The sequence below is a fragment of the Eptesicus fuscus genome, chromosome 13 (genome assembly GCF_027574615.1).
Source record: "Eptesicus fuscus isolate TK198812 chromosome 13, DD_ASM_mEF_20220401, whole genome shotgun sequence".
In the NCBI taxonomy this organism is placed as follows: domain Eukaryota; kingdom Metazoa; phylum Chordata; class Mammalia; order Chiroptera; family Vespertilionidae; genus Eptesicus; species Eptesicus fuscus.
The window spans coordinates 11,138,895-11,161,000 of NC_072485.1; the positions used below are offsets into that span (position 1 = coordinate 11,138,895).

Genomic DNA, 22,106 nt, shown 5'->3' on the forward strand with positions numbered 1-22,106 from the left:
CATAGTAGTAACATGATTAGGCACATACATGAGAGGACACAAATGAAATAGAAACTTGGTTTTAATGACAGCATACACTATTAGATAATTATATTGCAATAGTCACTGAAACCAGAAACCTAAGCACTGAATTTCTTGCAGATAACACATTTTGTTGTCAGATATCTAATATAAACTAATTTTTACTTTCTCACTCACTGATTCCTTTAGTGCAAAGTATGGGATATATGTGAGACACATTATTCATTCCTGATTTATTCATCCCTGAATTTTAAGATGCCAGATGTATGGATTGCCTACGCAATCATACAAAAAAAAAAATGTCAGGCCCTATCTGGTTTGGTTCAGAGGATAGAGCTCTGGCCTGTGGACTGAGGGGTCCCAGGTTAGATTCCAGTCAAGGGCACATGCCCAGGTTGTGAGCTCAATCCCAAGTAGGGGGCATGCAGGAGACAGCAGATAAATAATTCTCTCTCATCATTGATGTTTCTATCACTCCCTCTCCCTTCCTCTCTGAAATCAATAAAAATATATTTTAAAAAGTGTCACAATGTTTATGTGTTAGATTTTTATATTCACACAAACATTAGTTTTGGCAGGTAGATTTGTTGTGTACTTTGAATTCTTATGAAATACTTTATGGTATCTCATTCATGGAAAGAATTGGTAGTTCCATAGTGTCTTTGTTCTTGTAAAAAGAACACTGTAGATTTTTGTTTGTTTTGCTGTTCAGTAAAGTGAAAAGTATTGATCTCATATCAATTGCATTCAATTTGCTAGGAATATTAAAAATGGTTAGTGATAGTGCCCTAATTGGTAACTTAAGAATTACCCAGCTTCTGATTAGAAACAAATAGCTGGAAGACTATATAATATGTCTAGCATTAACACTAACAGGAGCAAATGTAGGTGAGGCTATTTTAAGAATTTAAACTTGGGGTCATTTTTCTTCCTATTTAAATTGTTTAATAAAAATTAATTAAAGTTAGAATATATTTCTGTTTTGAAATATGATTATGAGCCCTGATGTTCTCAAAGATAAGCAGCTTTGTGTTTCACTTAGAATTACATCATCTTAAAATTTTTAAAGATACATGGATTTAGAGTTCTTAGGCTTCAGCCATTGCCAGAGAACAACAGAAAAGTGTCACACTCTCTTGTTATGAGCTCCCTTTGAATGGCAGGTTCAGGCAGCTTCCTTTTAAGACCGCATTAGCCAGCAATGCCTATTTCTATAAGACCTATTTTTATCACTCAATGTTCTTTTTTTATTTGTGCTATTTTCCCACCTAACCAAAATAGAAGCCAGAAGTTAAGATAGATGAAACAAGATCAATAAAGATACCTTACGTTTTATATTTTCAGTTATATTAAAGTACTAGCCTACTGCTAAGGAACCTGACATCTTAAGTGAGAAAGAAAAATTTTAAGTTTAATTTTTTCTCTCAAGAACTTGATGGGAAATTTTAAGTATTTGCATTAAAGATTAACTCAACATATTTAGTGAATTAAATACATATTTAAAAACACAGTAAAATAAATCTTACTAAAGTTAAACCCAACATAGTAGTCATTTAATATCTGTTGATGATAAATGTAATTTTTAATTCCTAAAACGTGCTGAATTACGCTGTTCTAAACAGTAAATTGAGTAACAGAAGTGTTTTCTAAATGTGATATGTTTCATTTGCTGCACATAAGTAGATTAGAACTGAGTTATAAAAATATCATTACCTGGGAATTTTCATCTTAGAGTTAGTTGGGAAGTACTAAATTTTCCTTAATATTCACAACAAACTTGTATTTGATTTTACCATTTAGTATTCCTTCCTTGTCCACCTGTACAAACTGAACTGATGGTCCCTTTATTTTAACTATCTATAATCTCACTAAAATACCTCTTTAGAAATTTTTTATATGATGGACCAAATTGTTTCCCATTATTCATAATGTCACTATTGTCGGCAATTTTTATGTCCCTCTTGCCAGTATTTAATAGACAGTTTTGAAGCCTTTTGCTTTGTTTTATTTTATTTTATTTTGTTTTGTTTTAAAACACTCTTTGTACAAGCTCTTCTCAAAATACACTAGGTTCTGTGGTCAAAGGATTTCCTTTTATTATCCAACACACTATTCTTTCACTTTAATAGGTTACTTGAAAAGTTGCACCATAAGTTAACTCACTGAGATAGCAACTCTACATGTAGTCTTTGCATGCCCACTATGTTCTTGTCCTGTATTAGGACTGAGAATGGTAAAGTACCATAAGACACAGTTATTGTCCTCCAAGAAGGAGAAAAAAAAATCAGAGACAACACTGTAAAATAATGTGTGACTCGGAGCAAATGTGAGTGCTCCGGATAAAAGAGCATTTAAAGAAGCAGGAGGTGAAAAGAATATAGAGTGTCTGAGAAAAAACTCATTAAAAAGATTCAGATGTACTAGTTAATAAATATTAGTTGAATGAATAAGTCAATGAGTGTTTACTAGAAAATGAAAAGAACTTTAGAAACACTAAGAGGGGGAAAATGAATTCCTAATGAAGATTCTATCATAAGACTGGAGTAATTTCTGAATAAATATCTTTGAGACTAAAAGGAAACTAGTAGTCTAGCTGGAGACAGAGAAGAGCTATTAGGGGAATTAGAGTGCTTAAAAGCCTGGCATCTGTGTTACATAGACCTGGGTTCTAATCCCACCTTTGCCATTTACTAGCCAAGTAGATTCAATGAAGATTCAATGAGAATATAAAGAACTTGACATAATGTCTGGCTCAATAAAATATATTGAAATTATAGCATTTTAAAGGTATGTGTAAGCTGAATTGTTAGGAAGTCTTGAATGTCATAAAAATTAGAATAGATTAGTATCTTGGAAGCAATCATGAATCATTGAGGGTTTTTGACAAAGCACTATAAAACAAGGAGAGAGGCGAGGTTATTCTGACACTGGGGAGCGGAGAATGGATTGAGAAAGTCAATGCCTCTTGTTTCAGATGATAAAGGCTTTGACTAAGGTGATGCCTGTGAAATAGAATGAAAATATATAAATTTGGAAGGCACTTTTCAGAAAAAAAAAAAGTTCTTAATGGATAATTGGCTACAACAAAAGAGGGAAAATGAAAATTCAACGATGAGATTGAGAGTTTGTGATTGGCTTTGTTATTTTATTATTTGTTTTTATATTTCTATTTTCTTTTGTGAAAATGTTTCTAATCCATTATACTGAAGTTTCCTTATAATGCTCTTCTTGGAGATCCATGATTTCATACCCTAAAAGATTAGAATTTAAATCATTAAGAACCTTGTATGTATCAAAATAGACCTATTATGTTTTAATCTTGGGAGAAAATGAATGTTCCCACTAATCAATTCATCATATAGATTATTTGTATTGCTTTTTAAAGAATTTTATCCACTGTATTTAAATATTCCTTCTTGAATATTTAAACATTATGAGATCAGTTGACAAGATTACCTGTCTTTCAAGTTTTATCTCAGCTTACAGAGTATCTAGCCAGAGAGGACGGAAGTTGCCAATTTACTAGTGTGGGGGAATACATGAGCCCACGTTTAACAAACTTCACAGGAAAAAGAAAAGTTCTCTTAGAGAGCCTTAGGAGGGATGAATTAATAGTTTAACTGCACAGGAAATGGTACTAACAGGAAGCAGAGGTATCCTAGCACTGTGGGCAAGAGCACTGGACCAGAAGGCAGAAGACCCAGGTCTCAGCTGGGCTCTGGTGAGCAAGTCACCTAACTTTCATTAGACCAGTGACCACATCGGTAAAAGGAGAAAGCTGAAGACAACCTCTAAGCCACGTTTTGACTCAAAAATTCTAGGATTCTAGTTCTTTAAAGCAATTACTGAAAGTTTCTAAGAATCAAAAAAGGATGGAAAACAGGAACATGACCTATGGCCCTTGAAATGGTGTAGAATTCTGGAAATCATATTAAAGAGAATAAGGAGCATGGTCTATGAAGGAATCCAGGCAGGCAGGGCAGGGGCGGGGGGGGGTTGGGGGGTGGGGGGACAGTTCACACAGCAGCTGGCTGTCCAGGTGAGGCATCATGGGAAAGGTCTAGTACTGCTCACAGTCACAGTGCAACAGCCACCAGCTCTTGTATTTCTGAAATTTTTACTTTAGAATAATAATCACAATTTTTAAAGTGAATGCACTTTACAATCCAGGTAGCTGAGGTCTTGTCTTGAAACAAAGCCCTCTTTTGTATAATTTCATCACAGATAATGACAATCACAACAAACTGGTTTGGGGTTGAGATTTTATCCATATTATCTCAAACATCACCCCCAAGACCACCACAAATAAAACAAAATTTATATTATTTAACATAAATGATTTCTATTTTCTCAATATTATGTAAATGCAACTAAAAGTATTTTTTGACAGTTTTTATTTTTAATTTTTATTGTATTGATTTAACACAGTTCTTTAAAAAGCCCCACCCATGATGTGCTTGCAGAATGATCACCTGTGAAGTTTCTTTCTGGCAACTTACAATGATAACACTTCTCTATTATGATTGTGGGTCTATCATGGGTCAGAGAAATTGTTTTTCACCATACTGTTGTCTGTGTCTCTGAGGTTGTTATTTATTTATTTTTATTTATTTATTTATTTATTTTGCTTAATACCTTCACCTTTTTCACCCATCCCCACAAACCTTCTCCTCTCTAACAGCTGTCAGTATGTTCCCTATGAATCTGTTTCAGTTTTGTTTAGTTTAATTTATTCATTAGATTCCACATATGAGTGAAATCATATGGTACTTGTCTTTCTCTGGCTGGCTTAGTTAACATACCATAATACTCTCCAGGTCCATCTATGCTGTTGCAAAGGGTAAGATTTCCTTCTTTTTTATACTTCTGAGTAGTATTCCATTGTGTAAAGTGACCACAGTTGTTGTTGTTGTTTTGTTTTGTTTTGTTTTGTTTTGTTTTGTTTTGTTTTAATATCTACTCATCCATTGATGAACACTTGGTTGCTTCCAAATCTTGGCTGTTGTAAATAATGCCGCAACAAACATAGGGGTGCATATATACATTCTTTCAAATTAGTGTTTTGGGTTTCTTTGGATATATTCACAGAAGTGGATTCACTGGGTCATAAGGCAGTTCCATTTTTAATTTTTGAGGTAACTCCATACTGCTTTCCACAGTGACTGCACCAATCTGCATTCATTTCCCTTTCTCCACATCCACGTCGATACTTGTTGATTTGTGGATGATAGCCATTCTGATACGTGTGACGTGATATCTCATTGTGGTTTTAATTTACATCTCTCTGATGATTAGTGAACATCTTTTCATATGTCTATTGGCCATCTTTATATCCTCCTTGGAGAAGTGTCTATTCAAGTCCTTTGCCCAATTTTTAATTGGATTGTTTGGTGGGGGTTTTTTTGTTTGTTTTTTGTTTTGTTTTGTTTTGTTTTTGGTGTTGAGTTGTATAAGTTTTTTATAAATTTTGGATATTAACCCTTAACCAGATGCAACATAGGTAAATATGTTCTTCCATTTAGAGGGTTATCTTTTCATTTTGTTGATAGTTTTCTTTGCTGTGCAAAAACTTTATAGTTTCAGGTAGTCCTGTTTGTTTGTTTGTTCTTTTCTATTGTTTCCCTTGCCTGAGGAGACATATCAGAAAAAATATTGCTACCAGAAATGTCTGAGATTTTACTGCCTATGTTTTCTTCTATATTTTTAAGGTTTTGAGTCTTACATTTAACTCTTTAATTCATTTTAAGTTTATTCTTGTATATACTGTAAGAAGGTGGTCTAGTTTCATTTTTTTGAATGTATCTCTTCAATTTTCCCAACACCATTTATTGAATAGACTATCTTTACCCCTTTATTAATTGACTATAAAGGTGTGAGTTTCTCTGCCCTCTATTCTATTCCATTGATCTATACGTCTGTTTTTATGCCAGTACCATACAATTTTGATTACTATGGCCTTGTAGTATAGTTGGATATCAGGTAGCATGATTCTTCCAACTTTGTTCTTCTTTCTCAAGATTGCTGTGGTTATTCAGGGTCTTTTGTGGCCTCATATATATGTTTTTGGAATATTTGTTCTAGTTCTGTGAAATATGCCATTGGTATCTTGATAGGAATTGTGTTCAATCTGTAGATTGCTCTGGGTAGTATGGACATTTAAATGATGTTAATTCTTCCTTTACATGAACACAGTACATGCTTCCACTTATTTGTACCATCCTCCATTTCTTTCTTCAGTGTCTTATATTTTTCTGAGTATAGGTCCTTTACATTCTCAGTTAAATTTATTCCTGGGTTGTTGGGTGGTTTTGTTTAAGTACTTGTAAGTGGGATTGTTTTTCTTAGTTTCCCTTTCTGATAGTTCATTATCTATACTAATAAAAGGGTGATATGCTAATTAGACTGGACGTCTTCCAGACGTCCGTCCTGACAAAGCCGGGGGCGTGCTGGCCTGTAAACCACCCATGGCCCCTTGCCCAGGCCAGCCTTGCCCCCCAGCAGGGACTCCCACCCCGATCAGGGTGTGGCCAGCCTGCAAACCACCCCAGGCCCCTCATCCAGGCCAGCCTTGTACCCCAGTGGGGACCCCCACCCCGATCAGGGGCATGGCCAGCCTGCAAACTGCTCACGGCCCCTCGCCCAGTGGCGAACGGGAAACCAGGGGTGGGTAGTGGCAGGGGGCGGGGCCGGCTGCAGGCAGCTGGGGAAGATGGCCCTGATGCAGGCCAGGCCTAGGGACCGTACCCCCGCATGAATTTCATGCGCTGGGCCTCTAGTTGGTGTATAAAACTGTAACTAATTTCTGGATATTTATTTTGTATCCTGCTACAAATGCATTTATCAGTTCTAGTAGTTTTTTGGTGGAATCTTTAGGCTTCTTTATGTATGATATCATGTCATCTGCAAATAATGACAGTTTTACTTCTTCCTTTCTAATTTTAATGACTTTTATCTCTTCTTTTTGTCTAAATGCTGTGATTAGGAGTTCCAGTATGATGTTGCCTAAGAGTGGTGAAAGCAATATTCCTGTCTTGTTCCCAATCTTAAGGGAAACACTTATAGATTTGACCATTGAGTATGATGTTGGCTGTGGGTTTGTCATATATGGCCTTTATTATGTTGAGGTATGTTCCATCTATTCCCACTTTGCCAAGTGTTTCATTATAAATGGATGCTATATTTTATCCAATGCTTTTTCTTTTTCTGCATCTATTGATATGATCATGTGGTTTTTAGCCTTCATTTTGTTTATGTGGCATATCACGTTTATTGTTTTGTGGGAATTGTACCAAACTTGCATCCCCATAATAAATCCCACTTGATCATGTTGTATGATCTTTTTAATGTATTGCTGGATCCAGTTTTCTAATGTTTTATTGAGGTTTTTAGCATCGATGTTTGCCAGAGACATTAGCCCATAATTTTCATTCTTTGTAGTATCTTTATGTGGTTTTGGAATTAGGATAATATTGGCCTTGTAAAATTAGCTTGGGAGTCTCCCCTCCTCTAGAATTTTTTGGAATAGTTTGAGAAGGACAGATGTTAGTTCTTCTTTGAATGTTTGGTAAAATTCACCTGTGAAACCATCCAGTCCAGGACTTTTGTTTATTGGAAAGTTTTTTTTAATTATTATTTTTTATTATTGCTTCAATTTCATTAGTTGTAATCTGTCTATTCAGATTCTCTGATTCTTCCTGATTGAGTCTTGGCAGATTGTATGTTTCTGAGAATTTATCTACTTTATAGATAAATTGTTGGCATATAGTTGTTCACAATATTTTCTTATAATCTCTTGTATTTCTTTGGTATCAGATGTTACTTCTCTTTCATTTCTGATTTTATTTATTTGGGTCCTCTTTTTTTTTTTTTTATGAGTCTGGTTAAGGGTTTGTCAATCTTGTTTATCTTTTCAAAGAACCAGTTCTTGGTTTCATTGATCATTTGTTATTTTTTTTTTTGCATTCTTTTTTTAAGACCCTATTTTGTTTATTTCTACTCTGATCTTTATTATTTCCTTTCTTCTACTCACTTTAGGCTTTGTTTGTTGTTCTTTTACAAGTTTGTTTGTTTTTAACTGTAAAGTTAGATTGCTTATTTTTTATTTTTCTTGTTTCTTGAAATATGTCTATAATACTATGAATTTCTCTCTAAGGACTGCTTTCACTGTATCCCATAGATTTGGGGTTGTTGTGTTCTTATCTTCATTTATTTCAAGGCATCTTTTGATTTCTTTCTTGATCTGATTCCTAACCCATTCATTGTTTAGTAACATGTTATTTAGCCTCCATGTCTTTGTTGTGTTTTTCAGTTTTGTTTCTTGTGATTTATTTCTAGTTTCATACCATTATGGTCAGAGAGAATGTTTGATATGATTTCAATCTTAAATTTACTAAGACTTGTTTGTGTCCTAACATATGGTCTAGCCTAGAAAATGTTCCATGTGCACTTGAAAATAACCTATATTCTCCTGCTTTGGGCTGAAATGCTCTTAAGATATCAATTAAATCTATCTGTTCTAGTTTGGCATTTAAGGCCATTGTTTTTTGTTGATTTTCTATCTGGAAGATCTATCCATTGATATCAATGTAGAAATATTTTTATTTCTCTTACCTTTATTAGATATACCTGAAAATAGTCATTAATTGATTTTAAAATAACTGTTATTGGAATCTAGAACAGATATTTATCTGTGTCCACGATTACCCTACCAAAATCTGTGAATCCCCTGAAATTGTATGCCAGTCTGTGGTTTTTTTAAGTTTGTACATTTTTTCTGAGACAATATACATGGGTTTTATTGACTTCTAAAATATGTCCATGACCCAAAGGAGGATAGAAAATTCTACTCTGTGATCCAAAATTGACAAAATGCATAAAATATTTGTTAAATGAAAAGACACACTCAACACTAAAAATACAATTAAATTTTTCATTTGTCAAAATCTCTTGCTAGGCTCAAACTAAATTACTGGCAGATATCCTTGCAAAAATCACAATGTTCCTTCAAAGAATTACATTCTTCAGACCTAGTTCTCAAATAGGAATTAATCATGCAAATTCCAAAGAACACACAATTTAGAGACAATGCTTGGAATCTAACCCAGTATCTACTTTTTCAGTAGATACTGTATCTATTTGTTCAGTTCTTATTGATTCACCTGGTGTATGAAACACGAAGGTCTCTATACACTAACTTAATTGTCTATATGTCTTATCAAAGTGGTTTTCAAATTATTATTATACATCATGTTGGAACTCAATTGTCTTTCAACATTTAAAAAAAAATGTTTCCTCCTAATTTTGATACTAAATTATTGATCAGTAGTGCCATTTAGGCAAATCTTGCCAATGCATAAGCAAACTAGAGTGAAAACTTAGTATCTTTTCTAAAAACTTTTGCATAGCAATTTAGTTCTAATTCTGCTTTTGGAAATTAGTGCAAAAATCCAATGAAGCAAAAAGAGTTTTGTGCTTGTTTACTGGAAGGAATGATTTGGGAAGAAAAATAATAAGACTGCTACAAGTTAAATGGAAAACTTAGTGGAGCATTGATAATGCTGAGAACTGGTTACTCTCCCAGGCCTGATAGTTGGTGAACTCAAATACCTTTCCTTAGAGCAGACATATTTGGTTCTTAACTCCTTATTATTCAACTAGAGGCCCAGTGCATGAATTCGTGTAGGGGTGCGGTCCGGCTGGCCCGCCCCAATCAGGGCCAATTGGGTAGGGCGGGCCGGGGGGGAAGGGCCATGGGCCGTTGGCAGGCTGGCCCTGCCCCCTGGTCGAACTCCTGGTCCAGGGGATAATTTGCACATTAGCCTTTTATTATATAGGATAGCCTATTGATTTGTATTTAATTTTTATATTTTCTTGATTGATATAACAGTTCTTTTTTTCAGTGAGTTATTTACTTTATACAAAGTTCTTCCATTTGTTATAAATTATCAGTTTTCCTGCTAATTTCCTCCATCCACCTTTATTTGGGGCCCATCATTAATTAAACCACAGAAGTCAAATCCCATGTGATTTGTCTCCTCTCTACCTATATCATCTTGTTCTATGGACAGACTTTTATGTGACAATATTGACAACACAACCTCATTTAAATAACAAAATGAATAGTCTGTGCAGTTTATTATTTATTTTTTATGAAATTACTATTTTCTCATTAGAATAGTCCTGAAAAAGTTTCTGCATATATTTCACTGCTGCATGACAAAGTTTAAATCAAATGAGTTTTCCAATCAGGAATTTTAGTTTGACTTCAGAAATGGGGTACAGTAAATATGTAGATCTTTAAAAATTAAATTTAAAAAGATGCATTGAAATACACTTTTTTCTTAGGATCTCTAGCGTAGTTGCCAGGCATGCAATCTCTTTTTCTAAATGCAAAGATATATACTTTTTCTTTAATGGCCCATTTAGCACGAATCAAGTCTATTGCCAATCACAATCATTTAATTCAGCTTTAGGGGGGGAAACTCACCTTCTCTATGTAACCATGTGTGAAACAGCAAGTCTTCTCTCCAGGCCACTGAGAGTTCTATTAACCTCCTGCAGATCCTGTCTGATTGGGTAGGCCTCCTAATTGGTGCATTACTCACACTTCTTTGCCTGACTTGTTCCCCTCAAATAAGGTAGAACTTAGAACTTCGGCAGAAACCAAATTCAACACATGTCGTCCAGCCTGTAACTAGAAACACAAAAACAAGTGGATCAAAGCAAACCATATAATCAGGAACAATTAATGTTTTTCTGAGATTCTTAAGAATAATTCCTAAATTCTATCTCTTCCTCATTTTTTGACCCAAAATAAAATATACATTTTGGTTTGCATAAAAACAATTGTATTAGTCATCCTACCTAATAAAAGAGTAATATGCCAATTAACCACCACTCCACTACACCCACAAGCCATGCCCACTAGCCACGCCCACCAGCCAATCAGAGCGAGTATGCAAATAAACCCAACCAAGATGGCTACAGCTACAGAGAGCAGGAGGGAGGCTTGGGTTTCCCAGGCAATGGAGGAAGCCAAGCTTTCCACCTGCCCTTGCAGGCCTAAGCCTCCACTCAAGGCTACAAAGTTTCAATTATAGAAGGTAAACAAATCCAAACAGAAATGGTGGCAGCCATGGAGCTGGAAAGAGCGGGAGGCTAGGATTGCCCCCAGCAATGGAAGCAAAGCTTTTTGCACACCCTGGCCTGCCCAGGCCTGTGCTTAAGGCTACAAAGTTTCAATTTTAGAAGATACACAAACCCCAACAGAAATGGCTGCCAGCCACGGAGCAAGCAGAAGGCTTGGCTCCACTCCAGGCTACAAAGTTCCAATTGTAGAAGATAAATAAATTCCAGATACCAGGGCCTCTGCTTGGGTCGCCAGAGAACTATGCCCTACACATGGAAGCAAAGCTTTTTGCACAAAAAATTGTAGAAAAATTACATTGGCTGCGGGCACATCCCTGGTAGGGGGTGTGCAGGAGGCAGCTATGATTCTCTCTCATCGATGTTCTAGCTCTCTATCCCTCTCCCTTCCTCTCTGTAAAAAAAATCAATAAAATATATTAAAAAAAATAAAAAAAAAAGAAAAATTAAATATAATGATTAAGTGCCGGGGTACTTGTCCCAGCCTTACAAAGGGTTCAGCAATCTGGAGAAAGGGGCTGATGCGTAGATTCAAGAAGGAGTCTAAGGACAAAAGATAATTTTGAAAGGCATTGGGGGTCAGAGGATCTTCAGCTAAAAGAACTGAAGACTACTTCCTTGTCTAGGACCCTGCTTTTATTCTGCTTTTATTAACACAATTTGTCCTAAGGCAAGGTGGAGACATACACTTCAAAGGTTAAGGTTTCAAAGGGTTTACAGAAGCATTGTCAGTTTGGGAAATAGCCTATAGTTGCTCAGGTGTTTGACCAACAGGATGCAATAAAATGCCCTGAGCTGTCTGGCAGCAGACAATCCTATTCAGGTTTGGGGGAGTGCTGTTTAGCCATTTCCAACAGGTAAACTACATATGTGGCTCAGCCATTGTTGAGTCCACCCAAGTCCCATCAACCTTTTGACAAAATTCTTGTAATTATTACATACTGGAATTGGTTTCCAGCAATTAAGGCCTAAAGTAAGCATAAAAACATGATCACATCTATAGACTTTAGCATTAAGTTACTATGAAAAGGTAGAGAGTAAGAGGTAAATATTTTAGCCTGAATTAAGCATGCCTATAATAAGAATATCTTACTTTGCACTAATTAATTTACTCAAAATCAATAAATGGAAAAAGTTAGGTCTGTTAGGTCCCATCCCAAAACTTCCATTATACTAGTATGTGATATTTCAATAAGATTCTTGGTAACAAAAATGGGTTCCAATGAAGTATGGATTTTAATAATCCCAAATTCAATTGAAGGAAATTTTAGGAATAAAAATCCTTCAAAGTTTTTCAGAGGCCTAGAATTTGTCCAGGTGACCATTTTCTTTCCACCTCTGAATCAAGTTCTCCATCACCTCAGAACTATGGAAAAAGTTAAATAGGGTTGTTGATTTTTAACATAGAATTCTCCTAAGGCATAAAAGACAAAGGCAAATAAGTGACCTGGGTCTATACTAGAGGCCTGGTGCATGAAATTGGGGTGGTGGGGTGTCCCTCAGCCCAGCTTGCACCCTCTCCAATCTGGGACTCCTTGGGTGATGCCGACTGCTGGTTTAGGCCCATAGGGATCGGCCTAAACCAGCAGTCGGACATCCCTCTTACAATCCGAGACTGCTGGCTCCTAACCACTCACCTGCCTGCCTTCCTGATTGCCCCTAACTGCTTCTGCCTGCCAGCCTAATTGACACCTAACTGCTCCCCTGCCAGCCTAATTGACACCTAACTGCTCCCCTGCCGGCCCAATTGCCCCCAACTGCCCTCCCCTGCTGACCTGATTGCCCCCAACTGCCCTCCCATGCAGGCCTGCCCCCCCCCCCAACTGCCCCCTCCTGAAGGCCTGGTCACCCCAACTGCCCTCCCCTGCTGGCCTAGTCACCCCCAACTTCCCTCCCCTGCTGGCCTAATCGCCCCCAACTGCTCTCCCCTGTTGGCCTGATCTTGCCCCCAACTGCCTTCTCTTGCCAGCCTGGTCACCCACAACTGCCCTCCCCTGCCAGGCTGATCGCCTACAACTGCCCTCCCTTGCCGGCCATCTTGTGACAGCCATCTTGTGGTGGCCATCTTGTGATGATGTCGCACATGACACCACCTAGACTTTTATTATATAGGAAGTCATTGTCAATACACCTGGCCTCTTAAATGTGGTCTAAACATCCAGCAATAAAGTGGTCACTTGTTTCTTCCTCTCTTCAAATATTAATTGAAAACAATATGTTTCAATTGATTTTACTCTGGAAATGCTGGATTTAATAGAATAAAAGGAATAATTAATGTAGGAAAGAACCCATAATATTTTTCTTTACCTCTTATCAGCTTAACAGATCACTATTACAACTTCTCTGATGCTTAATGAGGAGAACTTCTTCCCTTCTTATCAATATATTTCTAAAAACTATGTCTGAAATGCATGAAAGGGATTCCAACCGAATGAGAAAATGTGCTGCAAGGATCTACCTTCTATGTCCCTCATTTACCTGACCCCTTATAGCTGCCTTAATCTTGCTTATAATCACTCCTTCAGACTTCCTGTTCCTTTTTGCTTGGGTAAAGAACACTTTTTAAAATTTATTCTAGCAGACTGAGTGAAATAACTTTATATATATTTTAAAGTCATTTGCTGATTCTTATCATTAATAACATGTCAAAGCAATGCATTCCATAAAATAGAACACATGTTCAAATGATGCTTACATATGTGGTTTATGCTGCAGTTTAATAGCAATTTTAAGAGGTTGTTAGACCTAAACTGTATAAAGAAAATTGTAGAAAACTGGCAGTTTTAACAAGCAAGGAAATCTTGAAACTCTGAAGACTATCTCTAAATATTAATTACCAAATGCCTTCTATATACCACTAAAGAAAAATTAATTTTACATATGGTAGGATAAAGTGGACTTTATTGAGGGACCACATGTTTCTGCAAGGAAAACATGCGAATGAATTGTGAACTGGGCAGTGAGTTATTTATTGTTCAAGTATATTATATTAAACAACTATAGATACATATACACACATATGTGGATAGCAGTGTGAAACTAAACTGTTTTTACATGGCCTATTAGATGACATAAGAAATACAATTCTTAGAATAATTTTGTAGGAAGCTTATTCCAAATAATTTTCTCAATGTAAAGCTTTTTTTCCTTATCCATTCCTTTATTTTGTTCTTTTTTTATTTGTTTGTTTGTTTTCTATTGTGCTGTGAAACTGTCTTTGGATATGGCTAATAACCCTGTTAAATAACCCTCTCATGAAATGATTTTAGTTTATCAAAGAAATGGTCTAAACCAACACATAAAATAATTGGGATGTCACTTTATTTATTTTTTAATCTAATATGAATATTTAAGGCTAAAAAAGGTGGATCATAAAAACAATTTTCTCCAAAAAAAAAAAAATAGCAGTTAGGTTTAAATCATTGAAAGACAAATTTAGTTTCTTGTGGACACAAAATAAAACAACTTATTTGCAGCATTTTAAAAACAAAACAGGTGTCTGTCTCTATCATAATTGAATATTCAGCCTACATTTCAGTCTGGTCCTTTTGGTGATTAAACTAAAAACCTGATATTGTTTACTTTCAGAAGGATATTAATTATTTTACACCACTAATGTGGCACTTACTCGGGAATGTGAGAAAGCTAATTATTTAATTCACATTTAGTAAATGGCCGTCTAACCCTTAAAAACAGTTAACACTCTCAAGGTGTAGCTTACTCAGGGAAATGTTTGCTCTCCAGGTGGATCAAACCATCATAACATGAACATCATAGAAAGTGAGCATCAATTACCTGAAATATTACAAACACATTTGAAGAGAACAAACACTTTCATAGGCCAATTAGTAGTGAAATAAGCAACACTTTTTATTTGTCAACTGAATGATCACTTTCAAGTGCTACTCATTAATATGGGGTTGTTTGGTTTTATTTTATTAATTCATTTGGCGTTAACTGATCACCAAACTCAGTATTTATCAAATAGCATAGCACAAACTATACCCAGATCCTCTCAGTATCTAAGCCTTTCTTCAGATTTAACAGAAATTACATTAAAGGCTGTGAAAACCTCTTGAAAGAGAGAGCTTATTTAGAAACTGTAGCTTGAAAGCAAGAAAGGAACCAAATGTATGGGAAGCAAGAGCCTATGAAACTTTTTCAGAAATCCTCTTAGAGAGTAATTAGGATATGCTACCTCTATTCCCCTGCAGAGATTAACATGGAGAAAATCTAATGTAGAGTGGTGTGTTTTGTCCAAGTCCACATCATACGCAGCATGACCTTTAGAGTTTAATAACTTAAACAGTCAAATTGGCTTTGTGATTTGAATTTCTAAATATCATCCAATGCCTTTAAGAATCAATACAAGATTTAAAAAAAAAAAAAGAATCAATACAAGATTCAAATATAACAGCTTTTTCACTAAAAGCTGCTATTACCTTTCTCTTGACTTCTAGCTCCAAAATTGAACCAAACATGGAAATCCTAGATCCTGAGACCAGCTAAATCATGCAAACAAACCAAACGCCCACAGATAAAAGAGGAATAGCAATTCATACTCTGTTGTCAGGAAATCAGTACACAAAAATTAGTGGCTATCTGTTGGTTTGTTTATTCCATTATGCTTTTCCTTCTGGGAATGAATTTTCATTTCAGTCTCTTTTAGATCATTGACATTCTCTGCAAAGGAATTCAAGACACAATTCTTTCTCAATTACTAGTAAATTCAAGTTATTACTGTTTTGAAAAACAATCCATGTAACTGGTTGATGATGATGTCGGTTATTTGACAATAAATGAACTGTGAAAGTGAACAGCGCTAAATACCACATGTTTAATACAGTTTGCAAGTAGTTACAACTGCCTTTGGTTTGAACTGGTGGAAGGGGCTGCAGGATGGCAAAATGAGAGGTTTATTTAGCGTCTGGGAGAAGCTTGTAAAAGAGCTTAAGTCCTCATTCCTTCTAACATCTTAACAGCTGTGCAGTTTCTTACAAAATATGTTTTATCGTTTCAAGAAATGCTGTTAACCTCGCAGTTTTAAAACTGAATGAACAAGGCCTCTTGGACAAATTGAAAAACAAATGGTGGTACGACAAAGGAGAATGTGGCAGCGGGGGAGGTGACTCCAAGGTTAGCCTCAATGTCACCAAAAGCGGGTAAACAGTATGTAAAGTAATAGGTGCATCTGCTGGGAGACTCGCAGTACGGATCTTCTAATCGCATCAGAATTGCTGGTCAAGTCCCTTCACAACTTAAGTATGCAATTACTGTCAAAGCAAAAATATTTGCAAATGTTATCCATGTGGGAACACATTAACAAACCTAATTAAAATAGTCACTGAAAATCTCTGGCTCTCAAGCAGTTGGGATCAAATATTATAGTTCTATACACCACCGTTTTGGAAGGCAGGAGGGGATGCTGGTTTTTGAAAGAATGATTTGGCAAAGAGAAGAGAGGGTATATCTTTCTTGTTCACCAGAAGTTCTACGCAATGTTTTTAAGTCACAGCAGTATCTCCATCTAGATCTATGTACTTACCAGAAAATCATCTCTCTGACTAAACCCCACAGGCTTCCAATAAATAATAAGTTAAATGATAAATCAAAGATAGTCATGTGAACCAGAAATTTTTGGCTTCCCATAAATGGATCAAACTACGAAATGAGCAGACTCTACACACTAGACCAGTTCAGCTTATTTTCCCTGACTCCATGGCATATGTCCAGCTTCATAAAATAATGTTTTATTAAATTTCTAAAGTGTCTAAAGAAAAAAATAGGTACACAAATAACAGAATATACTACTTAGTGTCCCAGAACCCTTCTTCACTATGTATAGACTTAGAGAAAACAGTCCAGACTCTTCTGACTGAATTTTCTTTTCTTACATACCTACACTTGGTATATAAGAATATTAAAATTTTAGAAGTATACAGTCTTGCCTGCCTTTTAAAATCTAGAGAATTGCCCAAAATAACAAGTCCTGCTTCTCTTCAGATTCCGGATTGGACTCTAAATTCTCTCACTCAGCCACCCAACCCACAGAAAGATGCTGTTTTTAGTGAGTATCTGTCAGATGGCTGATAACTTCACCCTCTTTCAATGCCGAAAACTTGCCCCTCTCTCCTAATCTGAAGAGCCGCTCAAACCCAGCTCACGTGTATACCCCCACCTAATAACCAGCCCCTCTGCAGGTTACCATATGATTATTCTGGCCACAGAGGGAGGCATGAAAGAGAGAGAAACAACAGAATTGTGTGGACCCAAGGTCATCCATCTCCTTATCCCGAGAGAGAATCTGAGTTCCTGGAGAACAGAGCTGAGAAAGGCCAGAGAGAGTGCTTAGGGCACCTCCATCTGAGGCACCAACCATATGTTTTCTTAAGGAATATTAATTCTTTTTACTTTTTGGGGCCCTAACTTGCCTAGAATGTTCTGACAGTTTCCATACAATATATATGTACATGTAGATACATGGTGTCCCAAAAAATGTATACATACTTTCTAGATTCTATTACATTTTGAAAATGAAATGCATTTTAATAAACACTGCCTTTATAATTAATCAAAGTATGTATACATTTTTTTGGGACACAGAGAGAGAGAAGAGAGAGAGAATTATTCCAGTTTACACTAATAATCTACTATTCCTTCTTGCAAATTAGAAATGTATGAAAGTATGCTCTCATAGCTCCAAAGAAAATAAAAACAATCATATTCTATTCCATTAGAGAAATTTTATTTGTAAAATTTATTTTTTATCACAAATAGAAAAGAAGTGTAACACTGCTTATCAAATAAAATTTTCCAAAAAAAAAAGAATGAAGTCCTATTTTAGTGTACATTAAACTCTTTTCAGAAGAAAATTAAATAAGCAAGCAGAAGCAGAAATTTACACATAATAAAAAAATCTATGTAACAAAACCATTTTAATTTATTTAAACAAGGTTGGACAACTCAGTTGGATTTTAATCTGTTTGCATCCAACACATTGTTTGATACATAATGGACACAAAGTAAATATTTGCTGTACAAAGAAATAAATATGAATCTAACCTTGTAATTTTCAAAAATCAAACTGCTTGTTCTCATAGGTATTCAGTACATTATTTTCAATAAACATGAACTACAAAATGATATTCTAAAACATTATTTCAAATCTTAAGAAGTAATTTTCTAAATTGTTATGAAAAATTAACCTAAAATATTCCCCCAAAAGGAAATTGCATTATGTTCTATTTTCCCTCAGGAATTTTGTTTTCATACTAAAAAACATCGCTAGTAGGCTGTATATTGACATATTTATCATCAAGAGAATAGGTGATTGCAATCTAAATGTTAATAACCCCAACTCTGAATTCGTAATAAAAGGTGATATTTATATGTCTACTTGACCTCACTTAGTTCAAAGTAAATTACCAAGAGCAGTTATTGCTTTTTCATTTTTGTTTTGTACCTTCTTCAGGTGACTGATTTTCTTTTTAGACTTACCTTGCGCCTCCCATTTAGCCTGGTCTTCCTCAAAAGTGGTAAAATAAGGAGCAAAAGTGCTGACCTGGAGACTGAAGGTAGATCCGGAGCCTTTGCTGGGTGTAGATCCAAGCTGAGAAGCCAATGAAATACTGTAGGGAAAACTCACACTCAGGGACTCAGCCCAAGCACTCGGAAATCGGTGTTACCTTTCCAATACCGAATCTTGGTAGGAGAAAACTAAGGGGGAACCATGGGAAGCTGTCCCACACATGAATAGGTTCCCAGGAAGAGACAATTGAGGGTTGCAACCAGGGAGAATATGTCCAGACTTCTATTCAGCAGAAAATTATGAAACCTCTAATTTAACTGGGACATGGAACCAGTATCTGTGGGGGGAAAGGGAATTACCCACTGTTTTTTTTCTTCAAGGAACTTATGATTTAATATAACCAACAACTGAACTATTAGTCACTGTGGCCACTTCTAGTCACATCCCATGGCTGCAAACTAATTAGCATCACCATTTAGCTGCGAGACATTCCCAGAGCATGAAGTTCTGAGCAGGCATACTCATCTTGTGAATAAAATAACAGGGGACCAATTTAAGAATATCATTGCAATGTCTAAAACTCATTTCCCCTTTTGATTAATCTGGGGGGTTTAGCCTGAGCACAAACCATATGCAGAAGTTTATGCCAATTCTTAGTGGTTATTTAATCCTGATTCTAGATGGAAAATTTGGGAAATGCCTGTAATCAGTCACTAAAACTATTGATTTTTTTCTGTTTTATACTTTCCTTCTATATATATCAAAATAGGCACACTCATGGATGAGGATGTTCATTTAAAAATCATTTTGTAAACATAACAAATATTGTGTCCTTCAGGAATTATATTAGATCACATAATACCCAGTTTTTAATTTAGCCCTTTGAAAAATACAGCCCATTCCTGACTTTAAAACATTTTATACTTATAAATGGCCTACGTCCCTTCACCACAGACATGGAAACCAATGCAAGAATAAAGGGATTATTATAGAAAACATGAATTCATAAATAGGTGGGGAAGGTTGTGGTAAACAAAAACCACTAAGGGAAGCTAACCGTTGGAGAAGGGATATCCCTGTTATGAATTACTTGCTAAGTGCCTTACATTCCACCAGTTGACTGTTAAGTTTTATTAATAGTAAGTATCTTATACTCAAAATCCCAATCTTACCTCTAAAACAAGACTACTCAAGTGAGTAGCAGAAGGGACAAAGAGGCAAGGGGAAAATGAAGGGGGTAGGAAAAATTAGGACTTTAAGAAAAGGGAGAGAGATGGCCAACGGCAGTCTTTATCTAATCCTCAATTTTGCCTTCAACCTTCCCTTCTAGAAAAAATTTGGAAACTGTTCATTTTCTCTCTCTTTTCAGCATTGTCCTCCTCCTCCCATTGTAACCTATTTAAGAAGTGTAATATAGGGTCATATAATGTACCTACACAGGTTTCAAAAGGCTTTGGCAAGCTGGCCTGGGGATCTCAAACCTCTTATAGTTATCAATTAAAGGAAAAAGCTTGTTTTCGATTCAAAATAGTTTGAATGTAGCCACTTTATAGAGCACTTACTCTCAGTGGATATCCTGGTAAATACTGTTTTACACAGATGAATGAAATGTGGCTTTTGTTTTCAAGGAGTTCACAATTCACCAACCATGTGGTTTTGTTAATAGTTGCTAAAGTGTGGAGGGGGAGGAGGAGGTTGTATAGATAGCCCCTAGGTTGGGGCTAAATTAACCAAGCAACCCAGGTAACCATAACCCTCACCCCACCTCATCCCTCCTCACCCCAAATTCAGCTTTTAGTAGAAAGTGTTAAATCATGCTTATGTTAGATTTTAGTCCAAAAAACAATATTCTAGGAAGGTGGCAAATGCATATTACTTCTTAAATGGAACAGTGAACCTTGTAAGATCTTATAACATTCATACAAAAATTAAATTGTATTCAGAAATCAGATAAACAGAAAGAAAAACATATTTTAGAAACATTTTTGAGAACAAACAGTACAAAATAAATGGGTTTTAGTTTAACTGTTAACCAGAACACTCGGTTAACCAGAAAACCCATTTCCTGAGTCTTCCATTGTTAATGCTTCTAATTGATCAGCTATGAAGTCAGACTATTACAAATCCTGATTCCTCTGCTTCCTAGTTGTGTGAATAGAGGAGTTAACCTCTCTGTGCCTTGGTTCCTCATTTGTAAAATGCAGATGATAATAGTAATTAGGTATGTAAAGTGCTTTTAACAATGCCTGGTACATAGCAAGTACTCCAATACTCCGCAAATGTTTAGCTACCATTATCATTATAAATAAACTACCTCGTTTTGTAGATAGGTTTATGGAATTCATCTAGAGATGAATAACCAGAGAAATGCAGGCTGTGTGTCTCTATGCACTCAACATTTCCTCAGAGAGAGGCACTAGAAGATACGGCCAGACAAAATGATAGTGGCTGCCTTAGAAATGTCAAGAAGAATACAATCTCTCTCTCTGAATGTTTATAAAAGTGAAAACACACACACACACACACACACACACACACACACACACACACACAATAACAACAAAAGATGCTAGGAGTTACTGCTTTCCTTCCATCTTCTTGCCCTTTATTTTGTATACACAGAGATTAACATGAGGATGAAAACAGAATTCTTAGCTTCATTGGAACATTGGTGATGACTGACTACTGACCCTTTCCTCCTTGAGACTCCTTTTAAAACATTTAGTATTGAAGGACTCCGAGATAGTAGAAGAGAAAAATGGGATTTTACAGTCCAGGGAGTTTGTTTATTGATCAAAATCTTTTTTATCCCTAACCTATCAGGGGGTTATTGGTAAGAATTAATAAAGTATACTATAGCCACTTCCCTTTGTACTTAAAGTAAATTAATGTGGTAGACACAACATGGATGAAAATTGCTTCTGGTGATACTATGAAAGACAAATACGAAAATTCAGAAGGAAAACGTCAGCATAGGCTTACACTTTACAATAATGATTCACATATTTGTGTTTATAAGGACCTGCATGAGGTGGCCCTAAATAACATTTGAATCACCCACCTCTTTCAGTTCGTTCCTGGATGAGAGAGATGGAGGACTCCATTTAATAATGGACACTGTAGACATCCTTCCATAGCATAAACTAAAATCCCTCTAGCTGATCATATGCATGTGAGAGATTAAACCAGTCCTAGCTAGCTTCTATTTAAGTCCACCTGTCACCTGCAGCCACTTCCATTCATTTTGGAAAGAGACAAAAAGGAGCTCTGAACTTTGAATGACTCCCATATCCATGCGGGGAAATTATAAATGCTCAAGAAACCCAACCCAGGCCAATAGTTTTGGATTCACAGTAATTGCATACATTTTATTTAAAAATCCTCCCTAGCAGTATGTGCCTGTTACCTAAAG

General features: G+C 35.9%; 1 protein-coding gene across 1 annotated transcript in view; it reads left to right on the forward strand.

Moving 5' to 3' along the window:
* GRIA4 (glutamate ionotropic receptor AMPA type subunit 4) overlaps nucleotides 1-22,106 on the forward strand; it is a 291,800-nt gene that overhangs the window by 266,901 nt on the left and 2,793 nt on the right. The gene's annotated exons all lie outside the window — the stretch shown is intronic.